This window comes from Eutrigla gurnardus (genome assembly GCF_963514095.1).
Source record: "Eutrigla gurnardus genome assembly, chromosome: 5".
Taxonomy (NCBI): Eukaryota; Metazoa; Chordata; class Actinopteri; order Perciformes; family Triglidae; genus Eutrigla; species Eutrigla gurnardus.
In genome coordinates, this window is record NC_139919.1 from 22,144,014 (window position 1) to 22,165,897 (window position 21,884).

The 21,884-nt window shown below is 43.5% G+C and overlaps 1 protein-coding gene and 5 pseudogenes across 9 annotated transcripts in view; all 6 read right to left on the reverse strand.

The window, feature by feature from the left end:
* LOC311013232 (protocadherin gamma-C5-like) overlaps positions 1 to 21,884 on the reverse strand; it is a gene marked incomplete at its 5' end in the record, with an annotated part of 293,577 nt that overhangs the window by 232,893 nt on the left and 38,800 nt on the right. The window lies entirely within an intron of this gene.
* On the reverse strand, positions 475 to 3,312 carry LOC311013322 (protocadherin gamma-A12 pseudogene; annotated as a pseudogene). Its single transcript has 2 exons — positions 1,026 to 3,312; positions 475 to 488 (listed from the first exon to the last, which is right to left on the reverse strand). The product of its transcript is annotated as a protocadherin gamma-A12 pseudogene (transcript).
* On the reverse strand, positions 4,885 to 11,224 carry LOC311013323 (protocadherin beta-15 pseudogene; annotated as a pseudogene). The gene is made up of 2 exons: positions 10,879 to 11,224; positions 4,885 to 6,977 (listed from the first exon to the last, which is right to left on the reverse strand). The product of its transcript is annotated as a protocadherin beta-15 pseudogene (transcript).
* On the reverse strand, positions 12,713 to 15,115 carry LOC311013247 (protocadherin gamma-A12 pseudogene; annotated as a pseudogene). The gene has a single exon. The product of its transcript is annotated as a protocadherin gamma-A12 pseudogene (transcript).
* LOC311013324 (protocadherin beta-15 pseudogene) lies at positions 16,023 to 18,462 on the reverse strand (annotated as a pseudogene). The gene has a single exon. The product of its transcript is annotated as a protocadherin beta-15 pseudogene (transcript).
* On the reverse strand, positions 19,330 to 21,856 carry LOC311013325 (protocadherin gamma-A4 pseudogene; annotated as a pseudogene). The gene is made up of 2 exons: positions 19,580 to 21,856; positions 19,330 to 19,356 (listed from the first exon to the last, which is right to left on the reverse strand). The product of its transcript is annotated as a protocadherin gamma-A4 pseudogene (transcript).

Consider the following 21,884-nt stretch of genomic DNA (forward strand, 5'->3'; position numbering starts at 1 on the left):
TTGAACGGGTCAAAGCACGTGCGACGGCAAATGTCAAAGGTAATACTGAATGAATCACTCAACATCTTCCAAAAATTGCTGAACATCTTCAACTTAAAATGATGCTCCTTGTTGTGAAAGCACTGAAAAGTAGGCCAAGGTATGAATATAGCTAATAAAGAAAACGTTAGAAGGGATATAATTCGTGGTAACAGAGAAACACTTTTAATAAAAAATAACACTTAACTGAGTCACAACATAAATATGTCTCATTTCACTTGATGATTTTTCCTGTTTTATTCATCTAAACCCATGCTGTTCTACCTTAATTAAACAGTGGAACATATACGTTATATAAAGACAATTCCAACATAGCATAGCACTTTGTATTTTTAAGTGGTACAATATGACACGGATGTAAGTATTATGTAAAACGCAACAACGGACCAAACGCAAGGTTCAGCACCAAGGACAGAGACACAAGGAGATGCAGCTCTATTCAATCTTGCCTACAAAGACAAATACATCTGTGCTGAGTAAATGTTAGAAAGGACAATATAAAGTTATATACCAAGGAATGAATTATACAGGAGGGGGAAAAGATAATCAGGTGGACAGCCCTTGATGTTTCAACGGAAATATCAAGAACGTCCTCGCCCATAAGCGATGAATATTTGTCTGTAGAAATAGGTTTGTTAAATTCTTGCAAAACAAACAAAAAATATGAATGACAAAGTCCAGCAACCAACAACCTTGAGAAAGTGATCCCTGAAGCTGAAACTAAAGAGACAACCCACTTAGATATTTCACGTGCTCAAAGACACAATGTGACGCTCAAGTTAGGGATACATTTACATAATATAATAGGCTATACACATGATATCAAATAGCAATGCATCTACGTTTAAAATCACTTTTACTTGAAACAAATGTCCAAAAGACAGTTGTTGATTATGTTGCGATTTCCACTTAATACCATACGTGTGTTACGTTGTCCCACATTGACTGAATACGTCAGTTAAAAGAGGACCAAATGATGGTGGTACCAGCTCCTACCTCAGGAGAATCATCACAGTCCCCAAACGCCTCAGCAAAGTCTGATGGACTTTTCCTCAGAGTCTGGTCAGCAGGCAGCGTGTTGTCATTGTAAGATGACACGAACTTAAAGTCACTGGTTCTAGAGCCTGTTGTCAGGTAGGCGTCATAGTTGTAAGCGCTACGTAAAGTTCCTGTTCCGTCAACATCTGCGTAATTAGGAGGGAGATAAGCGCTGGGGATGGCCACTGCTCCATCAAACAACAGTCTGGGCTTTCTCCTGCGACAAAACCTCACACCGAGGATGATGATGATGAAGGTCAGAAAAAAGGTGGACACCGACACCAGCGCGATGATCAGATAAGAGGTCAGCTTGGAGTTCTTCTCATCGTAAGAAATATCCTTCAGTTCTGGCACCTCAGCCAAGTTATCAGAAATCAGTAAATACATGGAACAGGTGGCAGAGAGAGAGGGCTGTCCGTTATCTTTCACTGACACAATGAGGTTCTGTTTCATGCTGTCAGACTCAGAAATGTCCCGCTGTGTCCTGATCTCTCCGCTGTGGAGACCGATAGTGAAAAGTCCCGGATCGGTGGATTTGACTATATGATAGGACAGCCAGGCGTTCTGTCCGGAGTCCGCGTCCACCGCTATCACTTTGGACACCAGAGAGCCTCCGTGTGCAGCTTTGGGGACCAGCTCGGTCATGAAGGAGTTGCCCTCCGGGGCGGGGTACAGTATCTGAGGAGAGTTGTCATTCACATCCGATATGAAGACACTGACGGTCACGTTGCTGCTGAGCGGAGGAGAACCGTTGTCTCTGGCCGTCACGTGGACTTTAAAACTCCTGAACTGTTCATAATCAAACGACCTCACAGCGTGGATCACCCCCGTGTCTCCGTTAACAGATAGATAGGAGGACACCGGGGCACCGTTCACCTCACCGGGTAACAGAGAATAAACCACGGTACCGTTTTGTCTCCAGTCGGGGTCTCGAGCACTAACGGAACATAAAGTGGAGCCAGGTTTGTTATTCTCAGTCACATATGCGCTGTAGGACTGTTCCTCAAACACAGGTGGGTTGTCGTTGATGTCTGCTACAGATAAGTGGACAGTTTTAGAGGAGGACAGAGGTGGAGAGCCCTCGTCAGTGGCAGTGATGGTAATGTTGTAATCAGACACTAGTTCACGGTCCAGTTGTCCTGTGGTCACCAGAGAATAGTAGTTTTTAATAGAAGGAACCAACTTAAAAGGGGCGTTTCCCTGAATGGAGCAGCGGACCTGTCTGTTGCGCTCAGAGTCTCTGTCCTGCACGTTAATGATGCCCACCTCTGTACCAGGTGACACGTTCTCGGGTATCGGATTGGTCAGTGATTTAAGATATACAACCGGGGCGTTGTCATTTACATCGGTGACATCTATGATTACCTTGGCATAGGAGGTTAATCCCAAACCATCTTTTGCTGTGACTCGCAATTCAAACGATGACGCCGTTTCAAAATCAACAGTGGTAGTCAATTGTATATCACCTGTCCTGTGATCTATGGTAAACATTGCCTTAATATCTTCGGAAATGTGCCCAAAACCATATGTAACGTCTCCATTTAGTCCCTCGTCTGCATCGATGGCGCTCACTGTCAGCACGACAGTATCTAGTGGAGAGTTTTCAGGCAGACTGGCTTTGTAAACGGCCTGACTAAAGACGGGTACATTATCATTAGCATCCAGTACAGTGACGTGAATGACTACAGTACCTGATCTCTGAGGAGAACCTCCATCCAGAGCTTTAAGAAGTAGATTGATTTCCTTTAATTTTTCGCGGTCAAGCTCTTTGTTGAGGACAAGTTCCACAGAATTAGTTCCAACGCCAAGAATGAAATTCTCATTGCTTTGGAGGTTGTACGTCTGGACTGAATACTTTCCTATATCCGCATCATGTGCTTCTTCTATTGGGAATCGAGCGCCTTTGGCCGCAGATTCACTAATATCTATATGGATCAGATCATTATTAAATTGCGGCGAGTTATCATTTATGTCCTGGACATGCAGACTAATTCGATGCAATTCTAATGGATTCTCTAGCATGATTTCTTGTTTTAAAACGCAGGATGCTTTGTCTCCGCAAAGGCCCTCTCTGTCAATCCTCTCGATAACCGTCAGATCCCCGTTTCGGAGGTTGAAGTCACAATAACGTTTGTCGCTCCCATCGGTATCAATGCGGGCCTTTCGCGCGGATAGCCGGCTCGTTTCAAGGCCCAAGTCTTTCGCGATATTTCCGATCACGGATCCGCGTCTCATCTCCTCCGGAAACGAATAGCTTACATCTCCATTTGCAAAACACAATGAAAAGAGCAATACGGTAACGCCGCAGCTTCGTAATGCGAGCGCAGTGGCAGCCACCATGACGTCGATTTGAAACAGTCGACGTTTCGTAGTCAGTGTGCAGAAACACGGAAAAACAAAGAAAGAAAGGATATAAACCCAAATCAGCACAGTCCAATGCCACGTCTCTGCCTCACTGGACGATCAACTACAGCACGGTGAGTTACATTGTGCATCGAGAATAGTGGGTGGATGTCCACAGTCCAACTATTACAGCTGGTGCATAGCGACATCGCGAGTCTCCTCTCAAAATTACATCCACTCGCAGCGAATATGTACAAGCAGTACAATTATGAAAGCAGCATGAGCAAATCCCTTTACAGCGGTAATGATATACTGCAACACCTTAGGACGTGTGAAGAGCATCAAACATAAAGGCCACGCATAAAACACCAGCATTCTTTCACAAGGGCACCTCCTAATAAGCAAAGCTTTTTACAACACGGAAATACAAATGAACTGATCCTTTACATCCTTGTCGTCAAGTTGAGTATGACTTTTAGCTTGCATCATGGAACACATGTTTTTGTGCTTTAAATGTCTTGAAACAGTGTGCCATCAACCCACGAAAACTGATTTGTAAAATAAATTGATATTTGTATACAGTGAGAAAGACAACAGTCTATGCCAAATTATCTAAAATACCGAAATAGAAACAAATGCCTTGTTTAAATAATGTATGGCATGACTTATGGTAATGATATTACACTGATATCTCAATATACTGTGTAGAGAGAAACGAGGGGAGACACACAAGCTATTAAGGACAAAAAGAACAGTGTTTGAATAATTGCAGGATTCAAATCACTTTCCTCAAAAATTTTCTACATTGTTGCACAGGTTATTCAGTAAATGCAAAATTAAACAAGTTAGGCAAAGAGCTGGATTTCATTGCAAAAGGCAACTGATAATGATTAAGAAAATCAAATATCACAAAAAACAGCAAATTAATCATTATGGTTATAATGCAGATGACCTGGGACAGTAATTAAGATGATATCATCGACAATATACAAAGAAAAGACTCTTCAAATCTTGAGAACATGTGGTTGTATGGTAGAGAAAGAAGGAAGGAGATTTCCAACATGTATGATGGATGGTAATGGAGATACCTAACAGTAAACACCATAATATAATTTAAAAAGCATGGTTTATGTTCTATGGAAAGAGTACATCTGATAAATTTTACCCTCAATAACAACGGAGACTGAGAGAACACCAAAGAAGTTGTCAGCAATTCAACAGTTTCAACAATTAATGAGGCATATTTGACTGACTGTGTTCCCTATGGACATTGTGGCAATGACTAAACGTTTGTGAGCATTAATGACAGGAATAAATGTGCCAATTAATTAGAAATCAATATTCTCTTGATGTGTGTCCAAAAAACAAAATATCTAAGACAGGTCGAAAAAAAACAACCAAGGACCACTGTAGTGAGCACAAAATACCCAACACGTTTCACTGATTTAAGTTGGAAATGATGTGTCAAACGTTTGATGCTCTTACCTCAGGGGAAGCATCACAGTCCCCAAACGCATCAGCAAAGTCTGACGGACTTTTCCTCAGAGTCTGGTCAGCAGGCAGCGTGTTGTCATTATAAGATGACACAAACTTAAAGTCACTGGTTCTAGAGCCTGTTGTCAGGTAGGCGTCATAGTTGTAAGCGCTGCGTAAAGTTCCTGTTCCGTCAACATCTGCGTAATTAGGAGGGAGATAAGCGCTGGGGATGGCAACTGCTCCATCAAACAACAGTCTGGGCTTTCTCCTGCGACAAAACCTCACACCGAGGATGATGATGATGAAGGTCAGAAAAAAGGTGGACACAGACACCAGCGCGATGATCAGATAAGAGGTCAGCTTGGAGTTCTTCTCATCGTAAGAAATATCCTTCAGTTCTGGCACCTCAGCCAAGTTATCAGAAATCAGTAAATACATGGAACAGGTGGCAGAGAGAGAGGGCTGTCCGTTATCTTTCACTGACACAATGAGGTTCTGTTTCATGCTGTCAGACTCAGAAATGTCCCGCTGTGTCCTGATCTCTCCGCTGTGGAGACCGATAGTGAAAAGTCCCGGATCGGTGGATTTGACTATATGATAGGACAGCCAGGCGTTCTGTCCGGAGTCCGCGTCCACCGCTATCACTTTGGACACCAGAGAGCCTCCGTGTGCAGCTTTGGGGACCAGCTCGGTCATGAAGGAGTTGCCCTCCGGGGCGGGGTACAGTATCTGAGGAGAGTTGTCATTCACATCCGATATGAAGACACTGACGGTCACGTTGCTGCTGAGCGGAGGAGAACCGTTGTCTCTGGCCGTCACGTGGACTTTAAAACTCCTGAACTGTTCATAATCAAACGACCTCACAGCGTGGATCACCCCCGTGTCTCCGTTAACAGATAGATAGGAGGACACCGGGGCACCGTTCACCTCACCAGGTAACAGAGAATAAACCACTGTTCCGTTTTGTCTCCAGTCGGGGTCTCGAGCACTAACGGAACATAAAGTGGAGCCAGGTTTGTTATTCTCAGTCACATATGCGCTGTAGGACTGTTCCTCAAACACAGGTGGGTTGTCGTTGATGTCTGCTACAGATAAGTGAACAGTTTTAGAGGAGGACAGAGGTGGAGAGCCCTCGTCAGTGGCAGTGATGGTAATGTTGTAATCAGACACTAGTTCACGGTCCAGTTGTCCTGTGGTCACCAGAGAATAATAGTTTTTAATAGAAGGAACCAACTTAAAAGGGGCGTTTCCCTGAATGGAGCAGCGGACCTGTCCGTTAGTCTCAGAGTCTCTGTCCTGCACGTTAACGATGCCCACCTCTGTACCAGGTGACACGTTCTCAGGTATGGGATTGGTCAGTGATTTCAGATATATCACTGGGGCGTTATCATTTACATCAGTGACGTCAATCATCACTTTGGAATCAGATGAAAGTCCATAACCGTCTTTGGCATCGATGCGCATTTCGTATTTTGAATTACTCTCAAAATCAAGTGGTCCGATGACTTTTATCTCTCCGGTTTTACTGTTCAGTGAGAAAACATGTTTAGCCCTTTCTGAGATGCGGCTAAACTCATATGTCACTTCTCCATTGATTCCCTCGTCTGCATCAGCTGCACTTACAGTGACGACTACAGTATCAAGTAAAGAGTTTTCAGGTAGAGTGGCTTTATAGATGGCTTGGTCAAAGACCGGGGCGTTATCATTAGCGTCCAACACACTCACGACTATATTGGTTGTTCCTGTTCGCTGTGGATTGCCACCATCTACGGCGATCATCATGAAATTTAAATCGTGTTCCTTTTCACGGTCTAGCTCTTTGTCTAACACCAAGTCAATGTTCTTAGATCCATCAGCATCGTCTCGAACAGATAAAACGAAATGCTCATTCTTTTGTAAACTGTATTGTTTCACCGTATTTTGTCCGATGTCCGCGTCATGTGCTTCGTTAACGCGATATCGAGCTCCTTTGACAGCAGATTCTCCTATTTCGAGTTTAATTATATCCTTTGGAAACACGGGTGAGTTGTCGTTTACATCCTGGATGAGCAGTGCAATGCGGTGCAGCTCCAACGGGCTCTCTAGGACCAATTCGAATTTAAGCACACACGAAACCTTGTCCGGACACAGCTCCTCTCTATTGATCCTTTCCCTTATGATGAAATTTCCTGTTTTTTGATCAATATCGCAGTAGTGCTGGTAGCTGTCCTCAGTATCAATACGGGCTTTACGAGTGAACAACGTCCCTACTTCCAGCCCGAGGTCCTTGGCGATATTTCCAACAATGGATCCGGGTCTCATCTCCTCCGGAACAGAATAGCTGAGGTCTGCAGTGGTGATGTGGACGAAGACAACAAAGCCGCAGAAAAAACTTAAAAACGCTTTTCCTATTTGGTCCATTGCTTCTCCCGAAAGAAGATACGCACACGCAAATGACGGTATAGCTGATAAAATTCCGATGTAATGATAAATTTAACAGCGCCGCTCCTACAACAATGGCAGCTCCGACTTTAATGCTTGCGTTACTCCGTTTGCAGTGGGTGGAGATATGAACCTCCTCACATCTGCGAGTGAGCAGCGACGCACTGAGTTAGTTTGGAATATTGCAAATGAACAACTAAGATATCTGGATACGTTACACAGTTGCTGTCATGATCAACACTGAAAGGTCTTCAGTGAACATTAGGCCGTGAAATGAGAGTATTTTACTGCGAAGAGTTGGTGTAATAGACGCATAAAGAGAAAACTCAATTCAGCACCATGGACAGCGTTTAAACAGTGAGGTGTAGACACAACGCTTTCCCTCATTTTATATTTCTGTTTTAAAGTATGAATAATGCAGACTGACCACTGAACATGAAATATAATTCTGATAGGATGTTTTACAACATTTCCAAAGTTACAACGGCAAAAACATGCTTCAGTGTTAAACATCAGGAGGCCTACAAAAGGACTTGCATCTGATTTCCACAAGTATTCTTTATATAATAGGAGGCTATTTTATTTTCTCTGTGCATCATTCAGTGTTTAACAACAGATACTTTTAACTATGAAATCCAATAGGAATGTGTGGGGCTGTCTGAGGGGCTCAATAACTTCATTTATGAACAAGCAGTTTAGTTTTTCATCGAATAATATCTAAAACATCATCCAAACTGACAATGTCACAATTCCAACAGTCGTGTGAAATTAAATTGATGTGGGGCTGAACAAGTCATGTTTGGTCAACTTCCGTTTCACAAAACTACCACAAATACAAATGCAAACTCTGATTACTTCTACTTTAATATTTGCTGGGTTGAAATTAAAAATAATGGCAAAAACAAAAGCATTTGGATAACCACAATATGCAGATTGTGATCACAGATTACCAACATACAGTAAAAATAGATTTGCTTATATGTAGATGGTAAGTATTCTATCATCATGTTTCAAAAAGGCCTAAAAATCACATCTTTTAATAAAAAACTAAATGCATGCTGCACGCATTGCGTCAACGACTATATATGATTGTGCAGTAGGATACACACTAAATTAGACATTCATAGACAGGAAATGCTCCTAGATGCACAGGAGTCAATTGTCCTGCAAAGTATTATAAATACCTGGACGGTAAGATTTATTACAAAATCATATGAACCAGAGTTTGTAAAGAGCCGGTGTTAAATAATACTCAAACATTGCATTGTCACAACAAAGCAATGGTTTCAGGTTATATTGTTGGAAAAAAATACAAAAGAAAACAAGAGGAATGGTGATCCTTTTCATGTCATGTCCTAGATATGCTCATGCCAAAACAAATACCACATAGCAAGGGCATATGACTGCTTGAGACCTAACAGATCACAAGATCCTTATATACAAGACAAATTATAGTACATGACAACTGGAAGGCCACAAGCAAAGTTAAATGTTAGATCCAGAATTGTTTGAGGCCTACCTCTGGGGACTCATCTGGGTCACCAAACGCATCAGCAAAGTCAGATGGACTTTTCCTCAGAGTCTGGTCAGCAGGCAGCGTGTTGTCATTGTAAGATGACACGAACTTAAAGTCACTGGTTCTAGAGCCTGTTGTCAGGTAGGCGTCATAGTTGTAAGCGCTGCGTAAAGTTCCTGTTCCGTCAACATCTGCGTAATTAGGAGGGAGATAAGCGCTGGGGATGGCAACTGCTCCATCAAACAACAGTCTGGGCTTTCTCCTGCGACAAAACCTCACACCGAGGATGATGATGATGAAGGTCAGAAAAAAGGTGGACACAGACACCAGCGCGATGATCAGATAAGAGGTCAGCTTGGAGTTCTTCTCATCGTAAGAAATATCCTTCAGTTCTGGCACCTCAGCCAAGTTATCAGAAATCAGTAAATACATGGAACAGGTGGCAGAGAGAGAGGGCTGTCCGTTATCTTTCACTGACACAATGAGGTTCTGTTTCATGCTGTCAGACTCAGAAATGTCCCGCTGTGTCCTGATCTCTCCGCTGTGGAGACCGATAGTGAAAAGTCCCGGATCGGTGGATTTGACTATATGATAGGACAGCCAGGCGTTCTGTCCGGAGTCCGCGTCCACCGCTATCACTTTGGACACCAGAGAGCCTCCGTGTGCAGCTTTGGGGACCAGCTCGGTCATGAAGGAGTTGCCCTCCGGGGCGGGGTACAGTATCTGAGGAGATTTGTCATTCACATCCGATATGAAGACACTGACGGTCACGTTGCTGCTGAGCGGAGGAGAACCGTTGTCTCTGGCCGTCACGTGGACTTTAAAACTCCTGAACTGTTCATAATCAAACGACCTCACAGCGTGGATCACCCCCGTGTCTCCGTTAACAGATAGATAGGAGGACACCGGGGCACCGTTCACCTCACCAGGTAACAGAGAATAAACCACTGTACCGTTTTGTCTCCAGTCGGGGTCTCGAGCACTAACGGAACATAAAGTGGAGCCAGGTTTGTTATTCTCAGTCACATATGCGCTGTAGGACTGTTCCTCAAACACAGGTGGGTTGTCGTTGATGTCTGCTACAGATAAGTGAACAGTTTTAGAGATGGACAGAGGTGGAGAGCCCTCGTCAGTGGCAGTGATGGTAATGTTGTAATCAGACACTAGTTCACGGTCCAGTTGTCCTGTGGTCACCAGAGAATAATAGTTTTTAATAGAAGGAACCAATTTAAAAGGGGCGTGTCCCTGAATGGAGCAGCGGACCTGTCCGTTAGTCTCAGAGTCTCTGTCCTGCACGTTAATGATGCCTACCTCTGTACCAGGTGACACGTTCTCTGGTATGGGATTGGTTAGTGATTTAAGATATACAACCGGTGCGTTGTCATTTGTATCCGTAATTTCAATTATTAACGTCGCATATGACGCTAATCCAAGGCCATCTTTTGCGCTAATCTGAATTTCATATGACGATTCTTTTTCATAATCAATAGATTCAGCTACTTTAACTTCTCCAGTTTGGGGGTTTAGAGAGAAAACTTGGTTTTCATCGGATACATGATCAAATCCATAAGTAACTTCACCGTACATCCCCTCGTCTGCATCAGTAGCACTCACTGTGATCACCAACGTATCCAGAGGAGAGTTTTCAGGCAGACTGGCTTTATAAAGGGTCTGGCTAAACACTGGTACATTATCATTAGCATCCAGTACAGTGACGTGGATGACTACAGTGCCTGATCTCCGAGGAGAGCCTCCATCGAATGCGGTAAGCAATAACATTATCTCTTTTTTGTCTTCTCTGTCCAACTCTTTGTCTAAGATTAATTCACCATATTTGCGTCCACCGCCTTTCGTCTTCACATTTAGTTTAAAATGATCATTCTGCTGGAGTGAATAGCCCTGAACAGCATTCTCCCCGATGTCTCCATCGTGCGCTTCATCCAAGAGAAAGCCTGCACCCTTCACTGCTGATTCCTGAATTTCTATTTTGAGTGACTCCTCTTTAAACTGCGGTGAATTATCATTAATATCTTGAACGCGGATACTAATACGATGAAGCTCTAATGGGTTCTCCAGTACGAGTTCCTGTTTGAGAACACACGATGCCTTTTTCCCACAAAGCCCTTCTCGGTCAATCCTTTCTTGTACGATCAAGTCTCCGGTGTTGAGATTTACACCGCAGTACTTAACACCAGTGTCCTCGGTATCGATACGAGCCTTGCGAGCAGACAATCTCCCCAAATCAAGTCCCAGATCCTTGGCGATATTTCCAATAATAGATCCTCGTTTCATCTCCTCCGGGATGGAGTAGCTCAGGTCTCCATAGACGGGGTGAAAAACAAGAGAAATAAAAGCAAGGCCCGAGATCAGCGCAAACCTGCTGTAGTCCATTTTTACTGCGAGAAAAACCACATACACACTACTATAGGTAAAAATTATATCACTGAAAAATTCCTGATTTCTTCCAAACTACAAAATTCGTCAGATTGCTGCCCTACACGAAGCAGTTTGTGCTAACTGCAGAACAACAGGAGAGTCAGGCTTTGCATTTGTCGAGGCAGGAGGGTGGAGGTTGACCGTTCCTTCTCGTTTGCTGGTACACACTGACACCATGAGTGTTAGTTTAGGTATGACAACAAAAAGTAGGATTTTTCTCTTTGCCTATTAAGGAGATAGACAGGAATAATGACTCTAACATATCACAAAAATGTGCTTGATTATTTTAGGATAATCTTCAAACTAATATTTATTAAGGATATTATGAAATTGGACATTTTATGATCAATGAAAATTATAAACATGAACATATTGTAACGCTCTCTCTCAGTAAGAATCTACATTTCCGAAGAACTATGACATGAAAATAAAAAATAAAGTGCTATAGCTGTTTTCCATATCATACTTTTAAATTGCACTCATGGACTTGCATAGTACTGCTGCATGCAGTGTGCATTTAATTGGAACATACTACTTCCACATAGCGTGGAACCTTACACTTTGACCGTCTTGCTCCTATATTTGCTGAGCAAAGGATTGTGGGTAAGAAAGCACGGACAACAATATACTGTATATGGTATCTACAAAGGACAAAGGGCATTAATATGAAATTGCATCAAAAAGAAAACAACAAAAACGTGAGTCTAACTGCTATGAAAGGCTGAAACTTAATGTGAAATAATTAATGTCATATTATTTCTGGTGAGGATGCATTCTTCACAAACACTATCCTCAATTGTATCACATACGGAAAACCAATTGAGAAAAGCAAGACTGCACTAGCAAACTTGAATAAATACAAAGGCTAAATGTTAACTCATCCTTACTGCTCCAATATCAAGTCCCATTATCTGTTTAAAGTTATACACAACTAGTGCGGATACATGCAAAAGAGGCATTTTCTGGGATTAAAGCAGCAAAGCATTCATTCAAGAGAAATATCAAAATCTTGGCGAAATATGTAAAAAAAAATTACTGAAAGACAATTCAGCAAATAGGCATATGACAACAATGCAAGACTCAGAGGTAAACTATCACTTAAAATGCATCATAGTATCAAACAGGGTTCAGCACCAAGGACAGAGGAGTCAGCTTGTTATTCAAACAGGTTACCCTCATTGGAAGATAAATAGAGCATCCATGCTTCAACATAGATAAAAGGACTGAAAGAAACTAAGAAATTATTGAAAAACATTCCAGAAGTAACAGTATGGACATATTAAATGATAGTGTGTGTGCTTAAGTTAACGGTGTTTGTCTGTGTTTGAGTGTGTAGGGTGAGATGGTTGGATGAGAGCTAGTAAAGCTGCACAGGAAAACTTCCTTTGAGAAATGAGTGGCTTCAAAATGTTGGCTTGGTTTATTACAAGTTAAGTAGGAATGTCACCCTACCTCAGGAGAATCATCACAATCTCCAAACGCATCAGCAAAGTCTGATGGACTTTTCCTCAGAGTCTGGTCAGCAGGAAGCGTGTTGTCGTTGTAAGATGACACAAACTTAAAGTCACTGGTTCTAGAGCCTGTTGTCAGGTAGGCGTCATAGTTGTAAGCGCTGCGTAAAGTTCCTGTTCCGTCAAGATCTGCATAATTAGGAGGGAGATAAGCGCTGGGGATGGCAACTGCTCCATCAAACAACAGTCTGGGCTTTCTCCTGCGACAAAACCTCACACCGAGGATGATGATGATGAAGGTCAGAAAAAAGGTGGACACAGACACCAGCGCGATGATCAGATAAGAGGTCAGCTTGGAGTTCTTCTCGTCGTAAGAAATATCCTTCAGTTCTGGCACCTCAGCCAAGTTATCAGAAATCAGTAAATACATGGAACAGGTGGCAGAGAGAGAGGGCTGTCCGTTATCTTTCACTGACACAATGAGGTTCTGTTTCATGCTGTCAGACTCAGAAATGTCCCGCTGTGTCCTGATCTCTCCGCTGTGGAGACCGATAGTGAAAAGTCCCGGATCGGTGGATTTGACTATATGATAGGACAGCCAGGCGTTCTGTCCGGAGTCCGCGTCCACCGCTATCACTTTGGACACCAGAGAGCCTCCGTGTGCAGCTTTGGGGACCAGCTCGGTCATGAAGGAGTTGCCCTCCGGGGCGGGGTACAGTATCTGAGGAGAGTTGTCATTCACATCCGATATGAAGACACTGACGGTCACGTTGCTGCTGAGCGGAGGAGAACCGTTGTCTCTGGCCGTCACGTGGACTTTAAAACTCCTGAACTGTTCATAATCAAACGACCTCACAGCGTGGATCACCCCCGTGTCTCCGTTAACAGATAGATAGGAGGACACCGGGGCACCGTTCACCTCACCAGGTAACAGAGAATAAACCACTGTACCGTTTTGTCTCCAGTCGGGGTCTCGAGCACTAACGGTACATAAAGTGGAGCCAGGTTTGTTATTCTCAGTCACATATGCGCTGTAGGACTGTTCCTCAAACACAGGTGGGTTGTCGTTGATGTCTGCTACAGATAAGTGAACAGTTTTAGAGGAGGACAGAGGTGGAGAGCCCTCGTCAGTGGCAGTGATGGTAATGTTGTAATCAGACACTAGTTCACGGTCCAGTTGTCCTGTGGTCACCAGAGAATAATAGTTTTTAATAGAAGGAACCAACTTAAAAGGGGCGTGTCCCTGAATGGAGCAGTGGACCTGTCCGTTAGTCTCAGAGTCTCTGTCCTGCACGTTAATGATGCCCACCTCTGTACCAGGTGACACGTTCTCTCGTATGGGATTGGTCAGTGATTTCAGATATACAACTGGGGCATTATCATTTACATCAGTGATATCAATAATGACTTTGGCTTCCGAAGAGACACCATAACCATCTTTGGCTTCAACAAACATTTCATACTTTGATCCCTCTTCATAATCTATCTGTCCTGTTACACTGATTTCTCCAGTTTTCTCATCAACTGAAAAAAGCTTCCGTGATTTATCAGACAAACGACTAAATTCATATGAAACCTCTCCGTTTAAACCTTCGTCTGCGTCTGATGCACTAACAGTGATAACTGGGGTCTTAACAGCTGAGTTTTCCGGTAACGTGGCTGTATAAACGGCCTCAGTAAAAACCGGGGCGTTATCATTAGCATCAAGTACAATGACGTGTATGACTACAGTCCCGGATCTCTGAGGAGAACCACCATCCACAGCTGTGAGCAATAATCTCATTTCCTGCTGCTCCTCTCGGTCTAACTCCTTATCTAAAACCAACTCACCATATTTTCTACCGGCACTAGTCGTCTGTATATTGAACACAAAGTGGGGGTTTTGTTGCAAAATGTAGCTTTCAACAGAGTTCTTGCCTATATCAGCATCGTCTGCTGCATTAATACGATACCGAGCTCCTTTGGCAGTTGACTCTGTAATTTCAAGCTTTATAATATCTTTCTGAAAAACTGGTGCATTGTCGTTTATGTCCTGCACCTGCAAGGACAACCGGTGTAACTCCAGTGGATTCTCTAATAGCAAGTCGAATTTAAGAACACACGAAGGCTTCTCTCCACAATGCTCCTCTCGGTCAATTCGTTCCGCAACGATTAAATCTCCGCTTCGAAGATTAATCCCGCAATATTGTCTTTCGTTTCCTTCCATGTCAACCCGAGCTTTGCGAGCAGACAGTCGGCCCACCTCCAGTCCGAGATCTTGAGCGATATTTCCAATAACGGATCCGCGCTTGAGCTCCTCCTGTACGGCATAGCTCAGGTCTCCGTGTGCGTACTGCACCGCAACAAAGAAAAAGACAAAGCCAAAGCTTTGAAGAACGCGCTGACTCAGCATCATCCCCAGACAGCAGTACACACCTTACAACACGCTAACGTCGAGCTTTAAAAATAAGCTATTCCATCAATATGCCTTCCAAGCATTTACCGTCGATGTCGAATGATAGAGAACACAAGACTGGTCGATCCAAATAATGGGTGGTGTGCAAAGCAGGCTGGACATTATACTTCTTAGCTGGTCTATAGTGACCCCGTGAGTTCAAAAGAAATATAGCAAGTTATGTTTGAAATACACTATCCGATAAATGGATCGTTAGTGTTTAAAAAAAAAACATTTATCGGTGTATCAAGCCGTTTAATAAAGAATCAAATGCCAGACAAATACCCCACAAGTCATGTATCTATCTCTCAGTGGGTCTGTTCGTTTTTGAATGAATACAGCTTATAAGGAAACATTTGGAAGTTTCTTAAATCCTGGGGAACGAGAAAAAACATTTAAAACAATAAAAATGAACTGACTGACAAGACACATATTCTCCTTTCACTTAATATGGTTTCTCCCCATATCAATTTGATCTAAAACCAATGATATGGTATTCCTTCATTTAAAACGGGAATACATACATGTGAATGCAAAGACAACTACAACATAAAATAGAACGTTTATATTTTTAAGTGGTACAGAATAACATGGATGGAGGTTTATCTTTAAAACGCAACAGACCAAAAGTGAGTTTCAGCACCAAGGACAGAGACACGTGTAGAACAAGATGCAGCTCTGTTCAAGATACACACACAAACCAGTGCTGATTAAATACGAATATATGTAAAAAAATAAAGACATATATAGAAGTGAAATCGCTGTAAAGAAAATTAAAAAAAATCCTCCAACCTTGAGAAAGTCATCAATAAAACTTGACGTATACCTGTGCTGTGTTATGTTGTGTCAAATTGCCTGAATAAGCGAGTTAAAATAGGACTAAATGATAGGTGGCACCAGCTCCTACCTCAGGAGAATCATCACAGTCACCAAACGCCTCAGCAAAGTCTGATGGACTGTTCCTCAGAGTCTGGTCAGCAGGCAGCGTGTTGTCATTGTAAGATGACACGAACTTAAAGTCACTGGTTCTAGAGCCTGTTGTCAGGTAGGCGTCATAGTTGTAAGCGCTGCGTAAAGTTCCTGTTCCGTCAACATCTGCGTAATTAGGAGGGAGATAAGCGCTGGGGATGGCAACTGCTCCATCAAACAACAGTCTGGGCTTTCTCCTGCGACAAAACCTCACACCGAGGATGATGATGATGAAGGTCAGGAAAAAGGTGGACACAGACACCAGCGCGATGATCAGATAAGAGGTCAGCTTGGAGTTCTTCTCATCGTAAGAAATATCCTTCAGTTGTGGCACCTCAGCCAAGTTATCAGAAATCAGTAAATACATGGAACAGGTGGCAGAGAGAGAGGGCTGTCCGTTATCTTTCACTGACACAATGAGGTTCTGTTTCATGCTGTCAGACTCAGAAATGTCCCGCTGTGTCCTGATCTCTCCGCTGTGGAGACCGATAGTGAAAAGTCCCGGATCGGTGGATTTGACTATATGATAGGACAGCCAGGCGTTCTGTCCGGAGTCCGCGTCCACCGCTATCACTTTGGACACCAGAGAGCCTCCGTGTGCAGCTTTGGGGACCAGCTCGGTCATGAAGGAGTTGCCCTCCGGGGCGGGGTACAGTATCTGAGGAGAGTTGTCATTCACATCCGATATGAAGACACTGACGGTCACGTTGCTGCTGAGCGGAGGAGAACCGTTGTCTCTGGCCGTCACGTGGACTTTAAAACTCCTGAACTGTTCATAATCAAACGACCTCACAGCGTGGATCACCCCCGTGTCTCCGTTAACAGATAGATAGGAGGACACCGGGGCACCGTTCACCTCACCAGGTAACAGAGAATAAACCACTGTACCGTTTTGTCTCCAGTCGGGGTCTCGAGCACTAACAGAACATAAAGTGGAGCCAGGTTTGTTATTCTCAGTCACATATGCGCTGTAGGACTGTTCCTCAAACACAGGTGGGTTGTCGTTGATGTCTGCTACAGATAAGTGGACAGTTTTAGAGGAGGACAGAGGTGGAGAGCCCTCGTCAGTGGCAGTGATGGTAATGTTGTAATCAGACACTAGTTCACGGTCCAGTTGTCCTGTGGTCACCAGAGAATAATAGTTTTTAATAGAAGGAACCAACTTAAAAGGGGCGTTTCCCTGAATGGAGCAGCGGACCTGTCTGTTAGTCTCAGAGTCTCTGTCCTGCACGTTAATGATGCCCACCTCTGTAACAGGTGACACGTTCTCTGGTATGGGGTTAGTCAGTGATTTCAGATATATCACTGGAGCATTATCGTTTACATCAGTGATATCAATAATCACTTTTGCTTCTGAAGACAGACCATAACCATCTTTGGCTTCAACAAACATTTCATACTTCGATCCCTCTTCATAATCTATCTGTCCTGTTACACTGATTTCTCCAGTTTTCTCATCAACTGAAAAAAGCTTCCGTGATTTATCAGACAAACGACTAAATTCATATGAAACCTCTCCGTTTAAACCTTCGTCTGCGTCTGATGCACTTACAGTGATAACTGGGGTCTTAACAGCTGAGTTTTCCGGTAACGTGGCTGTATAAACGGCCTCAGTAAAAACCGGGGCGTTATCATTAGCATCAAGTACAATGACGTGTATGACTACAGTCCCGGATCTCTGAGGAGAACCACCATCCACAGCTGTAAGCAATAATCTCATTTCCTGCTGCTCCTCTCGGTCTAACTCCTTATCTAAAACCAACTCACCATATTTTCTACCGGCACTAGTCGTCTGTATATTGAACACAAAGTGGGGGTTTTGTTGCAAAATGTAGCTTTCAACAGAGTTCTTGCCTATATCAGCATCGTCTGCTGCATTAATACGATAACGAGCTCCTTTGGCAGCTGGCTCTCTGATTTCAAGCTTTATAATATCCTTCTGAAAAACTGGTGCATTGTCGTTTATGTCCTGCACCTGCAGGGACAACCGGTGTAACTCCAGTGGATTCTCTAATAGCAAGTCGAATTTAAGAACACACGAAGGCTTCTCTCCACAATGCTCCTCTCGGTCAATTCGTTCCGCAACGATTAAATCTCCGCTTCGAAGATTAATCCCGCAATATTGTCTTTCGTTTCCTTCCATGTCAACCCGAGCTTTGCGAGCAGACAGTCGGCCCACCTCCAGTCCGAGATCTTGAGCGATATTTCCAATAACAGATCCGCGCTTGAGCTCCTCCTGTACGGAATAGCTCAGGTCTCCGTGTGCGTACTGCACCGCAACAAAGAAAAAGACAAAGCCAAAGCTTTGAAGAAGGCGCTGACTGAGCATCATCCTCGGACAGCAGTACACACCTCACAACACACTAATTTCGAGCTTTAAAAATAAGCTATTCGATCAATGTGCCTTCCAAGCCTTTGTCGTCGATGTCGAATCATAGAGAACACAAGACTGGTGGATCCAAATAATGGGTGGTGTGCAAAGCAGGCTGGGCATTATACTTCTTAGCTGGTCTATAGTGACCCCGTGAGTGCAAAAGAAATATAGCAAGTTATGTTTAAAATACACTATCCGATAAATTGATCGTTAGTGTTTAAAAAAAACACTAACGTTGTATCAAGCCGTTTAATAAGGAATCAAATGCCAGACAAATACCCAGCAAGTCCATGTAGCCTATCTATCTCTCAGTGGGTCTGTTCGTTATTGAATGAATAAGCTAATAAGGAAACATGTGGAAGTTCCCTAAATCCTGGGGAACGAGAAAAACATTTAAAACAATTAAAATGAACTGACTGACAGACACATATTCTCCTTTCACTTAATATGGTTTCCCCCCATATCAATTTAATCGAAAACTAATGATATGGTAGGCCTATTCCTTCATTTAAAACGGGAACACATACATGTGACTGCAAAGACAACTACAACATAAAACAGAACGATAATATTTTTAAGTGGTACAGAATAACGTGGATGGAGGTTCATCTTTAAAACGCAACAGACAAAAAGTGAGTTTCAGCACCAAGGACAGAGACACGTGTAGAACAAGATGCAGCTCTGTTCAAGATACACAAACAAACCAGTGCTGATTAAGAATATATGTAAAAATAAACAGATATAGAAGTGAAATCGCTGTAAAAGAAAAAAAAAAGTTTCCTCCAACCTAGAGAAAGTGATCAATAAAACTCGAACAAAAAGACAACCAACTTCAATATTTCGTGAGCTCAAAGACGCACTGTTACGAGGAAGTTAAGGATACATTTTGAGAACACAACTTTAAAAAAAAAAATTAGAGGCAATGAAGGATATAAAAAACAACTTGATGCGAATTTAAAAAATATAGTTAGTGAATGTTTGTTATGAGAGCTAACTAACAGTTAAGCTGCGTTGCGTTGTGTCACATTGCCTGAATAGGCGAGTTAAAATAGGACTAAATGATAGGTGGCACCAGCTCCTACCTCAGGAGAATCATCACAGTCTCCAAACGCCTCAGCAAAGTCTGATGGACTTTTCCTCAGAGTCTGGTCAGCAGGCAGCGTGTTGTCATTGTAAGATGACACGAACTTAAAGTCACTGGTTCTAGAGCCTGTTGTCAGGTAGGCGTCATAGTTGTAAGCGCTGCGTAAAGTTCCTGTTCCGTCAACATCTGCGTAATTAGGAGGGAGATAAGCGCTGGGGATGGCAACTGCTCCATCAAACAACAATCTGGGCTTTCTCCTGCGACAAAACCTCACACCGAGGATGATGATGATGAAGGTCAGAAAAAAGGTGGACACGGACACCAGCGCGATGATCAGATAAGAGGTCAGCTTGGAGTTCTTCTCATCGTAAGAAATATCCTTCAGTTCTGGCACCTCAGCCAAGTTATCAGAAATCAGTAAATACATGGAACAGGTGGCAGAGAGAGAGGGCTGTCCGTTATCTTTCACTGACACAATGAGGTTCTGTTTCATGCTGTCAGACTCAGAAATGTCCCGCTGGGTCCTGATCTCTCCGCTGTGGAGACCGATAGTGAAAAGACCCGGGTCGGTGGATTTGACTATATGATAGGACAGCCAGGCGTTCTGTCCGGAGTCCGCGTCCACCGCTATCACTTTGGACACCAGAGAGCCTCCGTGTGCAGCTTTGGGGACCAGCTCGGTCATGAAGGAGTTGCCCTCCGGGGCGGGGTACAGTATCTGAGGAGAGTTGTCATTCACATCCGATATGAAGACACTGACGGTCACGTTGCTGCTGAGCGGAGGAGAACCGTTGTCTCTGGCCGTCACGTGGACTTTAAAACTCCTGAACTGTTCATAATCAAACGACCTCACAGCGTGGATCACCCCCGTGTCTCCGTTAACAGATAGATAGGAGGACACCGGGGCACCGTTCACCTCACCAGGTAACAGAGAATAAACCACTGTACCGTTTTGTCTCCAGTCGGGGTCTCGAGCACTAACGGAACATAAAGTGGAGCCAGGTTTGTTATTCTCAGTCACATATGCGCTGTAGGACTGTTCCTCAAACACAGGTGGGTTGTCGTTGATGTCTGCTACAGATAAGTGAACAGTTTTAGAGGAGGACAGAGGTGGAGAGCCCTCGTCAGTGGCAGTGATGGTAATGTTGTAATCAGACACTAGTTCACGGTCCAGTTGTCCTGTGGTCACCAGAGAATAATAGTTTTTAATAGAAGGAACCAACTTAAAAGGGGCGTTTCCCTGAATGGAGCAGCGGACCTGTCTGTTGCGCTCAGAGTCTCTGTCCTGCACGTTAATGATGCCCACCTCTGTACCAGGTGACACGTTCTCGGGTATGGGATTGGTCAGTGATTTAAGATATACAACCGGGGCGTTGTCATTTACATCGGTGACATCTATGATTACTTTGGCATAGGAGGTTAATCCCAAACCATCTTTTGCGGTGACTCGCAATTCAAACGATGACGCCGTTTCAAAATCAACAGTGGTAGTCAATTGTATATCACCTGTCCTGTGATCTATGGTAAACATTGCCTTAATATCTTCGGAAATGTGCCCAAAACCATATGTAACGTCTCCATTTAGTCCTTCGTCTGCATCGGTGGCGCTCACTGTCAGCACGACAGTATCTAGTGGAGAGTTTTCAGGCAGACTGGCTTTATAAACGGCCTGACTAAAGACCGGTACATTATCATTAGCATCTAGTACAGTGACGTGAATGACTACAGTACCTGATCTCTGAGGAGAACCTCCATCCAGAGCTTTAAGAAGTAGATTGATTTCCTTTAATTTTTCGCGGTCAAGCTCTTTGTTGAGGACAAGTTCCACAGAATTAGTTCCAACGCCAAGAATGAAATTCTCATTGCTTTGGAGGTTGTACGTCTGGACTGAATACTTTCCTATATCCGCATCATGGGCTTCTTCTATTGGGAATCGAGCGCCTTTGACTGCAGATTCACGAATATCTATATGGATCAGATCATTATTAAATTGCGGCGAGTTATCATTTATGTCCTGGACATGCAGACTAATTCGATGCAATTCTAATGGATTCTCTAGCATGATTTCTTGTTTTAAAACGCAGGATGCTTTGTCTCCGCAAAGGCCCTCTCTGTCAATCCTCTCGATAACCGTCAGATCCCCGTTTCGGAGGTTGAAGTCACAATAACGTTTGTCGCTCCCATCGGTATCAATGCGGGCCTTTCGCGCGGATAGCCGGCTCGTTTCAAGGCCCAAGTCTTTCGCTATATTTCCGATCACGGATCCGCGTCTCATCTCCTCCGGAAAAGAATAGCTTACATCT